General features: G+C 38.0%; 1 pseudogene; it reads right to left on the bottom strand.

The window, feature by feature from the left end:
* LOC131737408 (NBAS subunit of NRZ tethering complex-like) overlaps positions 1 to 17,879 on the bottom strand; it is a 183,277-nt pseudogene that overhangs the window by 93,043 nt on the left and 72,355 nt on the right.

The raw sequence follows: 17,879 nt of genomic DNA, 5'->3' as shown, positions 1-17,879 counted from the left end.
GGCGCGTGCGCCGTTTTATTTAAAGAATCCAAAAAAATAAATAAAATATTCAAACAGAAAACACTCGCTCACAGAGCAAAATAAATAATTAATCAAAAAGAAAGCACTAACACAAAAACACAGGTCAGGCTGGGCAGATCGCCGTCACTGTTCCTGTTTACTGTTAGTTTCGTTTTAATCCTCTCGCTCACTCTCCTTCCAACACCCACCCCGATCTAGAGAGCTGCAGGCTTTTTATAACAGGTGACCATCTCCCGATTAGCAACAAATTAAATCGCCTAATTAATTCGGGAGATGGCCACCTTCTGCACGAGTTTTACTTATTACTCCTGGCAGAGGACGAGCACTGATCTCGCCTCTGCCAGGACACGTTTTAAAAAATAAACAAAACACGGCGCTACGCCGTCATAAATATAATACAATAAAACTAAATACAAAAGAAAAACACACTGCACAGGGGCGGAGGGGGAGACCCCGATCTAAAAATAAATAAACAATGTACAGGGCTGCTCGCCCTGTTACAAGGGGATATAATATATGCCTTTTAACTCTTTAAATGTCAAGTAAACATATTATATTTTTTAAACTTTTAAATTGCATTCCCTGCCTCAAGATGGCTTCACATGTACCCCCATGGACCTCCAACTACACTTATATCTTTAAAATACTGTTAAAGTTCGACTCTTGTTTATCTTTCTATTCCTGTTGATATTTCTTCCTTCCCAATTTAGAATGTCCAATTATGTTCCCTCACTGCAGCCATTCACCACAACAGCTCAGAAGAACCCAAGATCAGTGGGCTTCAAGAAGCTAGCGGCCCCTGGAAGACAAAGGGATGCCCTACAGGTGTATGCTTCAGCTCACCGGATGCCTTGCCAGTAGGGTCCCCTGTAGCACGATGAGGAAAACAGTCAATACAACTCTCTGTGAAATCTCCAATGACTAGGAACTTTGCACAGCCAGGATGCAAACCTGTGCGCCCCTGATTGTTGGACTCCCCTTGCACATCACACAGATGTGCCTTGACCAACTGAGCCCCTTGTATACCTTTTACATTTCTGTTTTGCTTCCTGAACTATAATAGAGCTTGAGGATGACATGTATAATCTCTTACAGCTGAAAGTATTAGGCACATACCTAGATTTTTCACAGAAAGTGGTAAGCATGTTTAAATGATCAAGACAGGGGATGTCAACAAAGCCTGCTTTCTGTTCAATCGTTGTGCATAATAGGAATAATGTACTAAAAAGACCCTAATGAATTATATTTTAGTTTGTTATTCACCAGTTATGATTCAACACTTCAGAACACCTTAGCCATGTAAATGAGTGCTGTTTCCTATATAAAATGAAAATAAATAAATGAAAGAGCACAAGATAAAATCAGCAACAGCAAGTATTTGTAACCTAAGAGTCGATCAATCACCAGACACTAGAAATAAATGGTTTATTGTAAACCATTTCCAATATCTGATATTATAGTCTATAGTTATTAAAGCAACAATAGTTCCTTCAAAGTGCAATCAATGTTGAAAACCAAACACACATTCTTCTAAATAGGGTATTATTTCAGGAAGTGAATTTAATTTTGCAGGACAGCTATGAACCACAACCTGATGTGTAAAAAAGTTTTACCAAGGTCAAGAAAATCTCATATCCTTACAACACAGGACCAGCTATTTATAGCGTTCTTCTTTACTCCCCAATTTGCAGTCTCCTAGGATGAAAAACGACTATGAAAGGAAATATTTTGCTTTAAAAGATACATGGAATTGGTTTACTTTATTTCCTGATACATACCTGTCATCTTCTTTAGGCCAGCTTATATGGAGTCTGTTTGAACAGCTGACAAGGTAAGGAGTAAAAATAAATCCATAATTAGGGGTCTTGCAACAAGTACGTTTGTATTGGTTCACCAACCCCAGAAAATAGTGATGACAGTTGGGGCTTCTCTAAGATATTTTGACTCAAGAGACTATAATGTTGGTTCAAGTCAGTCAATGTGAAGTGCCCATGCAGAGTCAATTGACTGTTGCAGCAACCAGCAAGGAACCAGTAAATATGTTTCAATTTCTTGCTATTCTTAGTGACCGTCAAAGCAGAAATTGCTAGAATTCTCACAACTGTTTTCTAAACCAATTGGATTTGACACACTGAATTTCTCCTCATCCCTACATAATTCCAGTTAGATTATAAAAAAATCAAGTGAAATGACATCCATCTAAAAAAGTTTTTGAAGAGTTTATTCTTCTAAGACCACCATACAAAAAAAAAAAAAAAACAGAACAAAAAGGTATTTTGTTTGCTAATATTCTTGTCAAACTAGGTACTACTAAATGAAGAGGCTACAAGAGACAAAAAAAATCAATGTGTAATTCTGCCCATAGGTCAGTGCTCAAAAGGAAAATACAGTGCAATCAAAATGATATACCTGGGAATACAAGTTCAATTTGTGTTTCCAATAAATGGTTTGCTTTTGCTGTGAACTGGTAGAACATTCTAAACAAATCCTGGTTAATGTCATATTGAACCAGATCTTAACCATTCGAGAGCCTCCATTAGCAATGGTCTTTCTGTAACCTTTCTGTAAGCTAGTGTCTTGTTTCCATGACTGTCAGTAGCTACCGAGGTTGATCTTAGATATTATTATGGGTAGTGTAATATAGCCCCCAGCCAAGGCTGGTTTGGCACCCATTAAATTGGTGACCCAGACACAGAAACTGTAGTTTAGTGTTTTCCTACACACTTTCATTAGTCACACAAAACAAAACAACAACAAGCAAAACAAAAGCCTAACTCCAATTGGGAGCACTAACTAAATTTGTGTTTCCCCTAACTAAAAGGGTTGGGACGGCTAAGCCATTTTCCCCAACAAAAAACACTCCTTTAATTTACCAGGCTAGGCAAAGCCTTCACTGGCTTTCTTACTAAACTGGACAGCTAAGCTGTTTACTGGTCACAAAACATATACTCTTCAAATATAAACACACAGTACTCTTTTGTTGTACACACAGTACTTCCTCTTGTTACCAGCTCCCTAGCAGTCATCTCAATAATGGAGCTTCAAGCTCCCTTTTCATATCATGTGGCTGTTCCCAATTAGCACCAGTTATCTAATTTGGGAACAGCCACATTCGCACATGTATTTGGCAGGGACAGGAATTAACCCCATCACTGCCAACCACCACCAAAACACATAACCCCAGCACTTTATTTACAAGGCTCTGCCCTGCCACAGTAGCCATCTGGCAAATTTAAAAATGAAATGGATTAGCCATAGAAAGTATTTCAATTCTATAGATTTACTTTGGTAGTTCCCTGCTTAGTACAGGATCTGTTAACAGAAATATAAAACCACAAAAATATATAATAAAGAACTGTACAAACAGGTCCAACTTGTAGGCTACTATTTAGGCATGTATTTTGCAAATGTTTTGTTTTTCTTCCCTACAGTAAGATGAATAATCATGGTAATCATATGGTGAGACTAATGTTTTTTACGGAAAATATGTCAGATTCTTAAAAAAAACAAAACACGAGATCATAACACTCAGTTTATACTATAAAATCAAATTAAAAAGGAACCAAAGGGGATTATGCAGCATATGCAGGCAATTATGTGGAAAATATTGCTTATGGCTTGAATCTAGACTGAGGACACGTGTTTAATCAGTCACAAATTTTCAGTAAATTAACTTTTCAAAAGCTGTCTGTAGCATTTGTAATACCCCATTTTATTGGTCCACATGTAGCAACAGTATATTGTATACGTTTTTGTTCATGTCAATCTAATATCTACAGGCGTTGGACAAAAAAAAAAAAAAAAAAAAAAAACACAACCCAGGAACACAAGCTATAACACTGCCAATGTTTTAGGGTGACCACTGGTAGGCAGAAATACACTGATTTGATGCTTGGAATGAATTTCATATAACACATATGTTAGTAAAGTGAGGAACATCCTATTTACACAAATGTATGTTCTACATATTGGTGTATAAACCCCTGTATATGCACTATAACGAGAATACTAAGAAATGCAGACATGTCAACCCCTATATGTTCATTCCAGTGAGACCCCTGCTGAAAAACATTGGGATTGATGAAAAACCTTAAACTAGACCACTAGATTTTGTTTTGGGGAGGGTGGGAGTGCTTGTGACGGATCAAGATTTTTGCACATGGTTGACAGCTACGCCACTGACCTAGACTTAAGGGCTATGCACACCAGGAGCTAAGCAAACGACACGAATACAGCACGAGTACATACAAAAAAATCCTACAACTGTAGCTAGTCACGAAAAGAAAATACTGTCTGCTTTTGCTCCTTTTGTGGAGACAAAATAAAATAAATAAAACAAAGAAGTAGTCTGGGTACACCACACACTAAAAAAAATGACATTTAACAGTGAATGTTTACATGTGATCTGGTTTAACATGTAAATTATTCAAAAACAATATATCTACACATATTTCTTTGTAAATACTGAGAATTTGTTTGATATACTTTTTTTTATTGATTTTCGGTTTTAATAAAATCTTCAGTTAGTGTGTGAATGTGATTATTATTATTATTGGTCCACATTACTAAAACAAAGAAGTGTCATTTTACAGAAGTACAAAACCACTGTGTGGCGCTCCCCGTCACTTTGACTAAAATTAAGGTGAAATAAAGAGAGAATTACAATTGTTCAGTTATTTCTTACCATATGGCATCTTTCTTTTTATTGTCTTTATAACCACTGACACTGGCATCATAAAGAACATTATATTTTTTTTACTTTAATAATTCAATTTTCATTGATGTCCATTTCTCTTTTATTTCTGTGGTAATTTCTGCATGAACGAGACAGTGACAGTCTGACAGCCTCTCATTTGACTCTGTCCAAGTAATGATGTGTTGTGTAAAGAAACACAGAAGGCTCGCGCAGACAGACCATCAGTTTAAGACAACAAGGCAATTCTATCTTTGGAGTAAGGGGGGGAGTTTGCGTAGCAGCTACAGGAATATAGAATGGTAATGTACACCTCTCATGGTGACCCCACTCCCCCAAAAAAGAAACACTACACTTGGACACTTGTATTGGATTTACCGCTGTATCATGTATAAAGGGTTTCGTAGCCTTGCAAACAATAACAAACTTATGCACAAATGTAAGAATCCATTGTACGGCCGTGAGACTCTCAATTGTGAAAAAACATGACTTTCACAGGTAAACCTTGAGACTTGACATCCATGGACATGCAAATGCTAAATCTACTCATGTCTCACTGAAGGGGACTTGTAGCATGACACCCATACAAAAGGTTTACTGGCAAAGCTGTGCCCCTTTGAGTTTATCATTATTGAGACTCACCTGAGTCTGTAGAGAGCTGCTGGCTGCCAACAGAGACTGGATGGCATTTGGAGGGCAGTGTGTGAAGGTAAAGGCCATGAGCTCCTGCTGAGTGCCTAAGTCCTGGTAACTGTCACACTGACCTAGCTGACCGCATACCTGTCACCCATCGCTATAACCTGGAAATAAAAGAAAGAATTACCAGCCCATCTGGAATTGTTGTCAGTTACTGGTAAGGTCACTGCTGTGTCATTGAGTGCAAAAAAAAAAAAAAAATAGCTCCAGAATAAAATTATTTCTCCTGTGACCATGCATATGGCCTCATGGTGGTTTGGGAATCTGAATAACATTTTGCTTCCATCTTCAATTACTACACTCATGGGCACTGCAGATACTTTGCAAACAAAAGCCTGCTCTCAGTAGCTGTCTTTTTTCATTCCGCTTATTACTTTTTTCTTGTTTCAGTGCCTGCAATCTGTTGAATTACAAATGTAAATGTACAATGATTACAAAACAAACCGTGAAAAACAGTTAAATTTTCAAAGCATTTGAAATCAGCCACAGACTGATTATGATCCGAGGTTTACAGTCATGGTTTTCCTGCATCCATTAAATAACAAAGTCTATCTTGAGAGACTCTCCAACAGACTTAACTAACCCACTTCTGCAGACACCTGTTTTTTGATGTTGCCTAATAAATCCTCAAGATTTTAGGATCCCGAGAAGCTGTCATTAGAAATAGTATCTCTGTCTCTTGTGCTGGCTCCGAACACATCTTAAAGAAAATGTGCTATTCTCTTAGGCCCTTGTGTCAGTGGAGAAAAAAAATGGAAATTTCACATAGTAAATCCAGAGGAAATTACCTGTTCTACAAAAAGTCAAAGGGCAAGCAGGCAAACTAATCATGTTATGTTGTTATTTATTTATGTTTTAAAATACTTTACTTAATTTCCATTTATGAATTGTAATGGCAGTCAACAATAGTGACAAGTTTTAATCTGGTTATAATTTGGCATAATTAGTCTTCTTTAGTTTAGGCCGATTCTGAGGTGGTTGGCTAAGCTTTGTTGGGAAGCTTGCATAGGGCCATGGCTGTAGTCAGTGTTATTATTATTATTATTATTATTATTATTATTATTATTATTATTATTATTTATTTCTTAGCTGACGCCCTTATCCAGGGCGACTTACAATTGTTACAAGATATCACATTATTTTTACATACAATTCCCCATTTATACAGTTGGGTTTTTACTGGAGCAATCTAGGTAAAGTACCTTGCTCAAGGGTACAGCCTATTTAAGGGCCGGTAGCAGACTGCGCCGGCCGCCTATTGGCAGCCGGCGCACCAGCTGCCCGAAGGCAGCCGGTGAAAAGATTCAGTTTGGCACCCCCTAATCAAAAGGGGGTGCCAACAAAAAACGGCCGTTAACTAAGCCAGTAAATTAAATATTCAAAACAAAGGGGGGGTGGCGCAGAGCACGCCACCCAGAGCCCACTGGTCGACAAAAGCCGTCATGTCGCCAGTGGACTCCGCGTCGGCGTGCTCCAACGCCACCCGGGAACGAAGGAGGGCCCTGAACATGGCCCCACAGTCAAAGAGACCCTCCCCGGTGATCTTGCGCTTCCTGGTCTTGTAGATGGTAAGTTTGCCAAGAGCCAGGAGCAGATTCACCAGGAGGTCTCTCTTCCTGGTGGAGCCACGAACAGGGTGCCCGAAAATAAAAAGGGTGGGGGAAAAATGCAGCCAGAACTGCAGCAGGAGGTTCTTTAGGAACAAAAAGAAAGGCTGCAGCCTGGCGCAGAGGAGGTAGATGTGGAACACCGACTCGGACTCGCCGCAGAATTATTATTTATTTCTTAGCAGACGCCCTTATCCAGGGCGACAGAAAGGGCATGCGGGGTCCGAGTCGGTGAAGTGACGCAGGACCTCTCCTGACGCGAGCGCTCCGTGTAGCACCCTCCATCCCAGGTCCCCAGCGCCTCTGGGGACCAGCGGGGAGTACAAGGCAAATTATTATTATTAATATTATTTATTTCTTAGCAGACGCCCTTATCCAGGGCGACTTACAATTGTTACAAGATATCACATTATACATTATTTTACATTATACAGATATCACATTATTTTACATACAATTGCCCATTTATACAGTTGTTTTTTTTTACTGGAGCAATGTAGGTAAAGTACCTTGCTCAAGGGTACAGCAGCAGTGTCCCCACCGGGATTTGAACCCACGACCCTCCGGTCAAGAGTCCAGAGCCCTAACCACTACTCCACACTGCTGCCCTTCAGAAACACTGTGTTAAATGCTAAAGTCTATGCTGGCATCACCTATATCCATGAACTCCTAGCAGTGGAAAGTGGCTGCTTTATGATCTTTGATTTCAAATGGCTCATAATCCTTTTGCAATTTGAGGTAATGTCACTGCATATCGTAAAAGCCACTTTTTTCCCTTATATTTGGACCTGTGAATCTAACAGCTTTTGTTCCACTGTTAAAAAGACATTGTTTCTGGATTGCCCTGAGTGTCCTGAATTCAGAAATACCAAATACTTTCTATAGTTTGTCATAGGTCCTAGACTGAGACTAGGTCACTTTGAACTTTCCCCTTCCACAAGGTAATGTTGCTGCATGACAACAAGTGACTTTTAGTACCTTTTGTTGCATTTGTTACTGGTCATGGTGGTTTGTTCTGGGGTTTAGTAGTTCTAGTACTCATGTACCATGTCGTACCCTTCAAAACAGTCCTCTGAACAGAGGCCTGGCTGAGGTGTTAAATCTGGACGAAGAAAACAATGCAGAATCAATATGGGTCAGAATAATGGACAAAAATTCAAAAGGGCATAATAATAGGAGCATGCTACAGACCACCAAATTCAGATGCCGAGCAAAATAATCTGTTATACAATGACATTAGAAATGCATGTAGCAAAGGAGAAGCCATACTAATTTCAACTTCCCCCATATAAAATGGGAAAAAATGGGGGGGAGCACGACAGACGAAATTGAAATGGTGGAAATGACAAATGAGTGCTTCCTAACACAATTTGTCAAGGCACCGACTAGAGGGGAGGCATGTCTTGATTTAGTCTTTTCAAATAATGAAGACAGAATAACTAAAACAGAGGTCAGAGAACCATTGGCAAACTCAGACCACAACATGGTCTCATTTGAAGTGATTTTTGAAAAGTAATGACTAAAGCTAAGGTTTACAATTTTAGAAAAGCAAACTTTGAAGGTAAGAAACAGAGACCCACAGCAGTGTGGAGTAGTGGTTAGTTCTCTGGACTCTTGACCGGAGGGTCGTGGGTTCATTCCAAGGTGGGGGACACTGCTGCTGTACCCTTGAGCAAGGTACTTTACCTAGATTGCTCCAGTAAAAACCCAACTGTATAAATGGGGAATTGTATGTAAAAATAATGTGATATCTTGTAACAATTGTAAGTCACCCTGGATAAGGGCGTCAGCTAAGAAATAAATAATAATAATAATAATAATAATAATAATAACACTGACTACAGCCATGGCCCTATGCAAGCTTCCCAACAAAGCTTAGCCAACCACCTCAGAATCGGCCTAAACTGTACAAATGGGTAATTGTATGTAAAAATAATGTGTAAAAAATAATGTAATTGTATGTAAAAATAATGTGATATCTTGTAACAATTGTAAGTCGCCCTGGATGAGGGTGTCTGCTTACATAGGGCAGCAGTGTGGAGTAGTGGTTAGGGCTCTGGACTCTTGACTGGAAGGTCGTGGGTTCAATCCCAGCTGGGGGACAATGCTACTGCACCCTTGAGCAAGGTACTTTACCTAGATTGCTCCAGTAAAAACCCAACTGTATAAATGGGTAATTGTATGTAAAAATAATGTGTTTACAAACCGCTAACCAAGACCATGCAACCGTCTCTTGACACAGGGGTTGTACCGACAGACTGGAGAATTGCAAACGTAATAACGATCCTCAAAAGGGAGACAAAACGGAACCAGGTAACTACAGATCAATAAGCCTGACTTCTATTATATGTAAACTTATGGAAACTATAATAAGATCCCAAATGGAAAATGACCTATATGGTAACAGTATCCTGGGAGACAGTCAGCATGGTTTTAGGAAAGGGAGATCATGTCTAACTAACCTGCTTGATTTTTTTGAGGATGCAACATCGACAATGGAGAATTGCAATGCGTATGACATGGTTTATTTTGATTTCCAGAAAGCTTTTGACAAAGTCTTGCATAAAAGATTAATTCTCAAATTGAACGCAGTAGGGATTCAAGGAAATGCATGCACATGGATTGGTTAACATGTAGAAAACAGAAAGTACTGATTAGAGGAGAAACCTTAAAATAGAGTGAGGTAACCAGTAGTGTACCAGTAGAGAGGCAAACACTGTTGCAGCAGCAAAGGTCATTCAAAATCTAGACAGCATGCAGAACTGGGCAGACACATGGCAAATGGCATTTAATAGAGAAAAGTGTAAGGTAATGCACGCAGGCAATAAAAATTTGCATTATAAATATCATATGGGAGATACTGAAATTGAAAAAGGAATCTATGAAAAAGGCCTAGGGGTTTATGTTGACTCATGGATAGTAAATGAGAAATGTCTTCATCTAGAAAATGTGGGGAAGCTATAAAAAAGGCCAACAAGATGCTCGGATATATTGTGAAAAGTGTTGAATTTAAATCAAGGGAAGTAATGTTAAAACTTTACAATGCATTAGTAAAACCTCACCTAGAATATTGTGTTCAGTTCTGGTCACCTCGTTACAAAAAGGATATTGAGTGCAAAGAGGAGCAACCAGAATTATCCCAGGTTTAAAAGCATGTTGTATGCAGACAGGCTCAAATAATTGAATCTCTTCAGTCTTGAACAAAGACGACTACGCGGTGATCTGATTCAAGCATTTAAAATCCTAAAAGGTATTGACAATGTCGACCCAGGGGACTCTTTCGACCTGAAAAAAGAAACAAGGACCAGGGGTCACAAATGGAGATTAGATAAAGGGGCATTCAGAACAGAAAATAGGAGGCACTTTTTTACACAGAGAATTGTGAGAGTCTGGAACCAACTCCCCAGTAATGTTGTTGAAGCTGACACCCTGGGATCCTTCAAGAAGCTGCTTGATGAGATTCTAGGCTCAATAAGCTACTAACAACCAAACGAGCAAGATTTTCTCAGTGGTCTGCAACCAGGGGGGCAGCCAGGTGGCTCAATCTGAGAGTTCTTCCCTGTGTACACTCTGAACCGAAGAGTGTACCCAGTGGAGCTCTCACACAGTTTGTACAGTTTATGCCCATAACGGGCACATTTCGTGGGAATATACTGTTTAAAAATGAGCCTCCCCTTTAATAGAACGAGGGACTCATCCACAGATATATTTTAGCCAGGTCTCTTTAAATTTATTCTGTAGGTGATCGAGAAGGGGATGCAATTTGAAGAGTCTGTCAAATTCAGGATGGTCCCTCATGAGAGCATTAGAATTGTCATTATAGTGTAAAAATTGTCAAATTAATTGGAACCTGTCCCAGCTCATGGTGGCAGGGAAAATTGGGCAAGCGTGAACAGGGTCAGTGGACCAATATAAATCAATTCTAGGTTTATTCACCAGTCCCATCAGAAGGGATAAACGCCAGAACTTTTTCATTTCAATTAGATTAGTGGGGACCCATTTGCGCACCCTAGAATATCGCCCCAGGTTGTCCCCATATTGTGCCATGTATTGCTGGGCATACAAATTGGTCTGAATAACCAAATATTCAAAAAAGTCATCAGTGATGAACAACTGGAAGAAGTCAATTGGGGTCAATCCAGTTGTGTTCACCCTGGTACCTGGTGTGCCAGAAAAAGGTGGAATTTGAGGCTGGATGTTGATAAGGGGGTCCAATCATAGAGTGGCTGAAATCCACCACCCCTTGGTCCAGGACCTACTGTACCCTGTTCTGGTAGGGGCTCAGGCTCAATGTCCATTGGCTCCTCTTCCTCACTACTGCTGGATTTCTCACTGGAGGAAGAGTCACTCGGTACATATTCACTACTAGAGTCATCAGGCACAAAATCTCTCTCCGAGTCTGAGTCTGACTCCATTAGCAGGTTAGCAACAGCCTCTTTCTTGCCATTTTTCTGAGTAAAACTTCAAAATGAACAATAAAATAATAAAAACACAAATACATTTCAAGGCCAATTTATCCCAATTTCATTTTAAGTTTTCATGATTTTAAGTTTTCATTTGCTTCATTTAAAAAAAAAAAAAAAAAAGGTAGAATAATTGATTACAAATCAATTATCAGGACATTTCAGACTACAAGTCCTTCATCGGCTGAATACAGCTCCTATTTTCAATAACCCTCCTCTAATGTCATACAGAAGAGACAAAAATCTAAGGCTCTTGTTACACGAGTAAATGTGCTGGCAACATAAATTGTAGCAATGTCTTGCCTGTGACATCACCGCGGGGGATTTGACCTGTTACACGATACAACTAACAGTTAACTTGCATTCGATACAAATTGCCTTTAATCCAAGCAATATCCGATCATATTTAAGAACTACGTCACGTGGTTCTGGTTTTCAGGTCATATACTTACAAATAACAAGCATCAGTACAACTATTTAGTATTACTGTCATCTTTAAATAATTGAACAACTAATAATTATAATAATAAAGTAGTAACGTTTACAGAATAAAAGCAAATAAGCCAAATATGTAAAACTCAATTTAACGTACAGTACTACACGTAGATAAAAATGAACGATAATTCTTAATTTCTTTAAATGCTGTAAAATATATATATCAGTCATAATAAAAAAACAGCCTTTTATGGTTATATTATCACAGTGCGGTTTAAAAAAAGGTAACAAAATAACATAACATGGACATCGGTTTAGCAGTTACAGTAGCTACATTTTTATTCCCCTGTTATTATTATTATTATTATTATTATTATTATTGCTGTCTTTTATACAAAGGTATTTTAAATATTAAGAAGGGGACACCTGAACAAAGGTGCAGTTCAGGTGTAGTTAACAATAGCTGGACAAAGATTTTAAGTAGTTTTAAAAACTTGTTAAAAGCAACTCTAGTCCCAGCATTGGTTGTTATCAAAACAGTCCACTACCAAAATAACGATGTGTTGACCACTCTTCATAAAACTCTATGAGAAGTATTTCTTTCTCCTGAGTCCAGGTAATTGCGGCTTTCGTTTCCATTTCAACTGTTGTTTTCACTGTAGCAGACAGAACGTGACACACACCAGTGCTCTGATTGGATATTGCCTGGAACCTGTTGCTTGGAGTAGGATTGCTGTCCACTCAAGCAATCGTGTTGCCACGCAGTTGCCAGAACGTTGACAAAACGTTGTCAGGGCTGTTACACGGTGCAATCCTCACGGGATTTGGTCGCAGGCGATAAAAGTTGCTAGTAAATTGACTCGTGTAACAAGGGCTTAAGAGAGCATCTGGTCCACAGTAACATTCGACCCAATCTGGACAGTCTCAAGGGTACGTTTCCATGCAATAGGTCATGCTGTGCAACTTGTAAATACATTCACAGCAATACAGTAGTTAAGGGAACAACATCCTCATTTACTATCCATGATACTTTTACTTGCATTAGTAAAAGAATAGTATATTGCATTGGCTGCATCAACTGTAACAAGCTATATATTGGTGAAACAAAACGACGCTTGGCTGATCGCTTCGTGGAACATCTGAGAAGTATACAAATTAACACCTCTACCTTTCCTGTCGCCAGACATTTTAACAGAAATGACCACACTATAGAAGACATCACAATTTGTGGGATGGTTCAATGCTATGGAACTAATGCTGTCAGGAACTTATTTTCAAACTAGGCACTTTGGAGCCATTTGGAATGAACATTCTATTCTGAGGTCATCATCATCATCATCATCATCATCAACATTCTGGGATTTAAAAGACTACTTGTTTGTTTTTTATCAAACTTCTTAAAGCACTGTTTTTTTGTATTCAGCCGATGAAGGACTTGTAGTCCGAAACGTCCTGATAATTGATTTGTAATCAATTATTCTACCTTTTTAAGTACCTGAAATATCCTTTTCTCTTTTTTCCTTTTTCTTAAACTATATATATATATATATATATATATATATATATATATATATATATATATATATATATATATATTGTAAGATAGCGGGTTGTGAGAGACAGCAGGGAGGGGGTTAAAACCTCCCTGCAAGAGAAACATGGGAGAAATGCACCATTTTGTATTGTGTTGCTTTTTCAGTGAATCAGTTTTGTTAATTGGTTGATTGTATTGCTTTATTGTTTCATTTAGTTTTGTTAATTGCTTTAGTGTTTAGTTTAATTATTAACTATCATCCGCACCTGGGCATTATGGGAATTAGACCCAGGTACGGGGTTTAAAAGGAGAGCAGGCAGTCTGCTCGAGGCTGCTGAGTAGAAGGAGGCAGAAAGGTGTGCTCTGCTTCCTGGCAGGCGTGAGTTAAAGAGTAAGTGCTGTGTCAAACCAGTGTGTTTTGTAAGGACGGGGAAACAGCGTAGCTGTCCCGTGTTAGTCAGGGTGTTCCTGTGTGTTAGTTAGTGCTCGTACAGAGCTAGGTGTTTATTTTGTGTTTTGTTTTGTTTGTGCTTATTAAAATAGCGCACCAGCGCTTAAAAATCCATTTCAGTGTCCTGGGTCGTGGGTTTTTAAAGGGGCAACGAACCCGAGTGGTTGAGGTCTTTTAGAATATATATATATATATATATATATATATATATATATATATATTATTGTATTACTTGTATTGTAACACTTGAATGTATTTGTATTTGCTTGCGATTGTAAGTCGCCCTGGATAAGGGCGTCTGCTAAGAAATAAATAATAATAATAATAATAAATAATAATAATAATAATGATAATTTTAAATAAAGCAAATGAAAACTTAAAATCAGTTCAAACTGTTGGGAAGAGAAAGATAATTTGATCTGTACAGTACTTACTGAAAAACCAACCCCCAAAAATCCTTAATTACTGTAAAATTGTAGAAACTATATAACCTAAAACTAACCGATCGCTGAGGATTGCTACTGCCTGGCATGTACATAACATATCTCTCTCTATATACATATGTATATTAAGGATGTGCAAATCATAATGCAGAGATGTCAAAGGCTACGATTTGGCCGTAGCAGCTACTATTTTTTGGAGGTACTGCTTTGGCGCTACGCTGAAGGGTTATGTGTAATACTACGATTTAATAAATACATACATGATGGATACTCCCTGAACGTTTATGAAATATTATTTCAATACCATGTTTTTTTTTTGTTGTTTATTTTTTTAATGAATTAATGGTTCATAATAATGTATTCCACTGACAGTTTATTATGGCATTGACATACTAAAATCTCTGAGCCAGGTTGCTTAGTAACCGATTTCGAAACTGAAACTATCGCGCAAAACTCTAAAGAGTTTTTATATTACCAAATTTATATATTACATCATTATATTGCACATGGTGCTTAAGACCCTGTGCCTGCTCTGTATCTTCTTCTGAAAAAAAAAAAAAAAAACTAAACAAATTACTAGTAGTATACCGGTAGTGTTTAATGCAAAACCCTATAAACCCTAATTTTATACATGAATACGAAAATATCTGTACCTCCAAATAATAGTTGATCTCTGTTTATCACGGGATGGGATGGGACAGGATTTTTTTTGACAGGACAGGATGGGACAGGATTGGAAATGATTACTCTTTCATGGGATGGGATGGGACAGGAACATTTTTGACAAGACAGGATGGGAGAGGACTGAAATTTCATTCCTGTCTCACTCTCTATTACAGAGTATAAGCTGGAGTCATATTTGCACCAGGAGTACAATGAACTATTACATCTTTAATGCTACTCCAATGAAGATCAGGAGCGATTGACATGCGATTGAACTGGGAACCTCCTGGTAACAAGCCCCTTTTTTAACCACTGGACCACCAAGCTTCCTTGACTTGTATGTAGACGCCATGGTAAAACAATTAAACTATATGAGTGTGATGCAATCTAAAGAACTGAGTTACCCCAGCCAAGTTAGAAGGACATACAACATGTTGTTAAGTTAGGTCTCATGTCAGCCCTTTAAGTCACAGGTGAAGGGTGTCATTGGATTTGCCCAGAGATGTTTCCATAACACTGAAATATGAAGTTTGTATCTGAAATGATTTTTGAGATATTAGCAACTGAAGTAGCAGCAGAGGAATGACAATCACAAGCTCCCCTAAAAGGAATGCTTACTAAAACAGAAAAATGAACATCACTTGCCTCGTATTTAGTAGGTAAAAAATCTTACACTTTGTGCAGCACATTGACTTTCTTTTACATGTTATTATTTTTTTTTAAAGAAAGATTACTTTTACTTTTTTTTGTCACAGTGTTTTTATAAAATTGAAAGTGTATCTGGATAGAACAGAGTACATTTAACAACCCACAAAAGCCTGCCTGGCCAAGTTGATTCCTATTTATGTTGTAGGCAGACATTTTTTTTTTTACTTATGTGTACAGAGTACTTTAAACATAATAATGCCATGCAGTACACTACACATACTTAAGAGGCTTTCATTTAACATTCTTGTAGGTGACCCTTCAAGAGCTGAAATCCATCGTGCTATTAACTATTGAGCTGCTCTCGTCACATTTAGAACCATTTAACAGCTTCCACCATTCATGCAAAAGTGCATCTGTCAAAAATTGAGTTCACTGTGTGAACAAAGTATTTTTGCAAGTAGGTTGTCATACCCCCCAAACTTAAACTACTATGCAACTGCTAAATAGAGCAGCTTAAAAACAATACCTGTGATATACCTATTGATTTTCAGTATCCTGCTGAAGAAACAAAAATTACTCCTCTCTCTCTCTCTCTCTCTCTCTCTCTCTCTCTCTCTCTCTCACACACACATTACATATGCTCTATTTCAGCTCGTACGCTGCAGTGCACAGATACAGACCTCTCTCTATGGCACTTTGTAGCAGGCTGGTCAGTTCTTTGCATACTATAATAGCTGCTGACTCTGCAATAATTGCACATTCTGTAAACTTGATATCTCAAAGCACCAGGGGGAAGATCCTGGAGTTTTGAAATGACCTCTCATCACAGCCAGTAGACAGGCTCTTACAACACACCTGATTTAAACCCCTTAACCCACTATCACTGTTTTTTATTATTTCCAGTTAGCAAACTAAATGACAACTCAACCAGCAACTACAACACCTAACAGCTTCTACAAATAACACACAGAAAGCCATTTTAAAACTTGAACTATTGTTTCTCAGTGACATCCTTTAGTTTTTAGGAATACGGAAATCATTTGGGTCATAAATAGTTTGGAATTTATGTATTTACTCATTTGTTTATTTGATTGAACCCTTTATGTTTAGCAATCTGTATAAGACTAACCAAGGAAGATGGTCCTATCTTTGGAAAGGATATTTTGACATTGACATTAACCTGTCAAAGGGCAGCACATGGCCAGCTGTAAGATTCATGGTATCTAAGTATGGGTCACTGCATCTAGAACCATAAGATACAAGGCTCATATAAGTATAAATATAGCAATGAAAAATATTTGTAAGCAAGTCATTGTAATATTTTACATACAGCTAGCCAAGAAAATGGCTTGTCTCCCCCACTTAATGTAATGGTGCTCAAGCAAGATTTAATTGGTATGCAAATACATATTTTAAAGAAACATGAGGATACTAAAGAAGTGCTGTATAAAAATGGATAAAACATGAGAAAAATGTGAAATTGAAAGGTGTCTGAAATTTTAAAGAAAATCTGACAGAAAAAAAGAAAAAATATCACACAATTTGTTCGAAAATAATTAAGTTTGATTCATTAAGATTAAAAATGCGTGCTTCACATTTGAATTTAGCTAGAACTAGTACCTGACACTTTTGTAATTCATTTAGCGGTTTCCATTAAGAAGTACTTCTTTTAAAACAACATTCTTACATTTAATGTGACATGGCGATATCTTAAAAATCTTTGCATTCACAACTGTGACCAGTCCATTTCCGGCCAGTGTACTGAGATATAATATAATTGAAGTTGTCTCAAAAACACAAAGACATTTGTCAGAATTGTGTCTTCATGGATAATGTGTACCTCAACATAGTGGCCATTGTGATTGCTTGTCCTTTTTAAAAAAAAAAAAAAAAATACAGGTAATGTAGTATTTAATTAAACACTATGCTGTTATGTTCCAGGAACCATAAATCTAATTAGGGATTGGTTTTACATGTTGCGTTCAGGGCCTGTCGGGGGGTGGGGGGGTGCAAGGGGTGCAAGGGGTGCAACTGCACCCGGGCCCAGCCTTTCGGGGGGCCCAGCTCTGAGTCAATTATTTATTTGTTTTTCTGAGACCACTTTAATGACTAGACGTAAAAAAATACAGGAGGTGCTGTCTAATCTACTGCAATTAGAAAAAGAAACCGTAGCAAGATAGTATTGGTGGACTGTCAATCAAAACTCAAATCACAGCTGAGAGATT

Source organism: Acipenser ruthenus, chromosome 6, assembly GCF_902713425.1.
Source record: "Acipenser ruthenus chromosome 6, fAciRut3.2 maternal haplotype, whole genome shotgun sequence".
Lineage (NCBI taxonomy): Eukaryota > Metazoa > Chordata > Actinopteri > Acipenseriformes > Acipenseridae > Acipenser > Acipenser ruthenus.
Note: the sequence above shows the minus strand (reverse complement) of the source record. Positions and strands in the feature narration are given on the sequence as shown.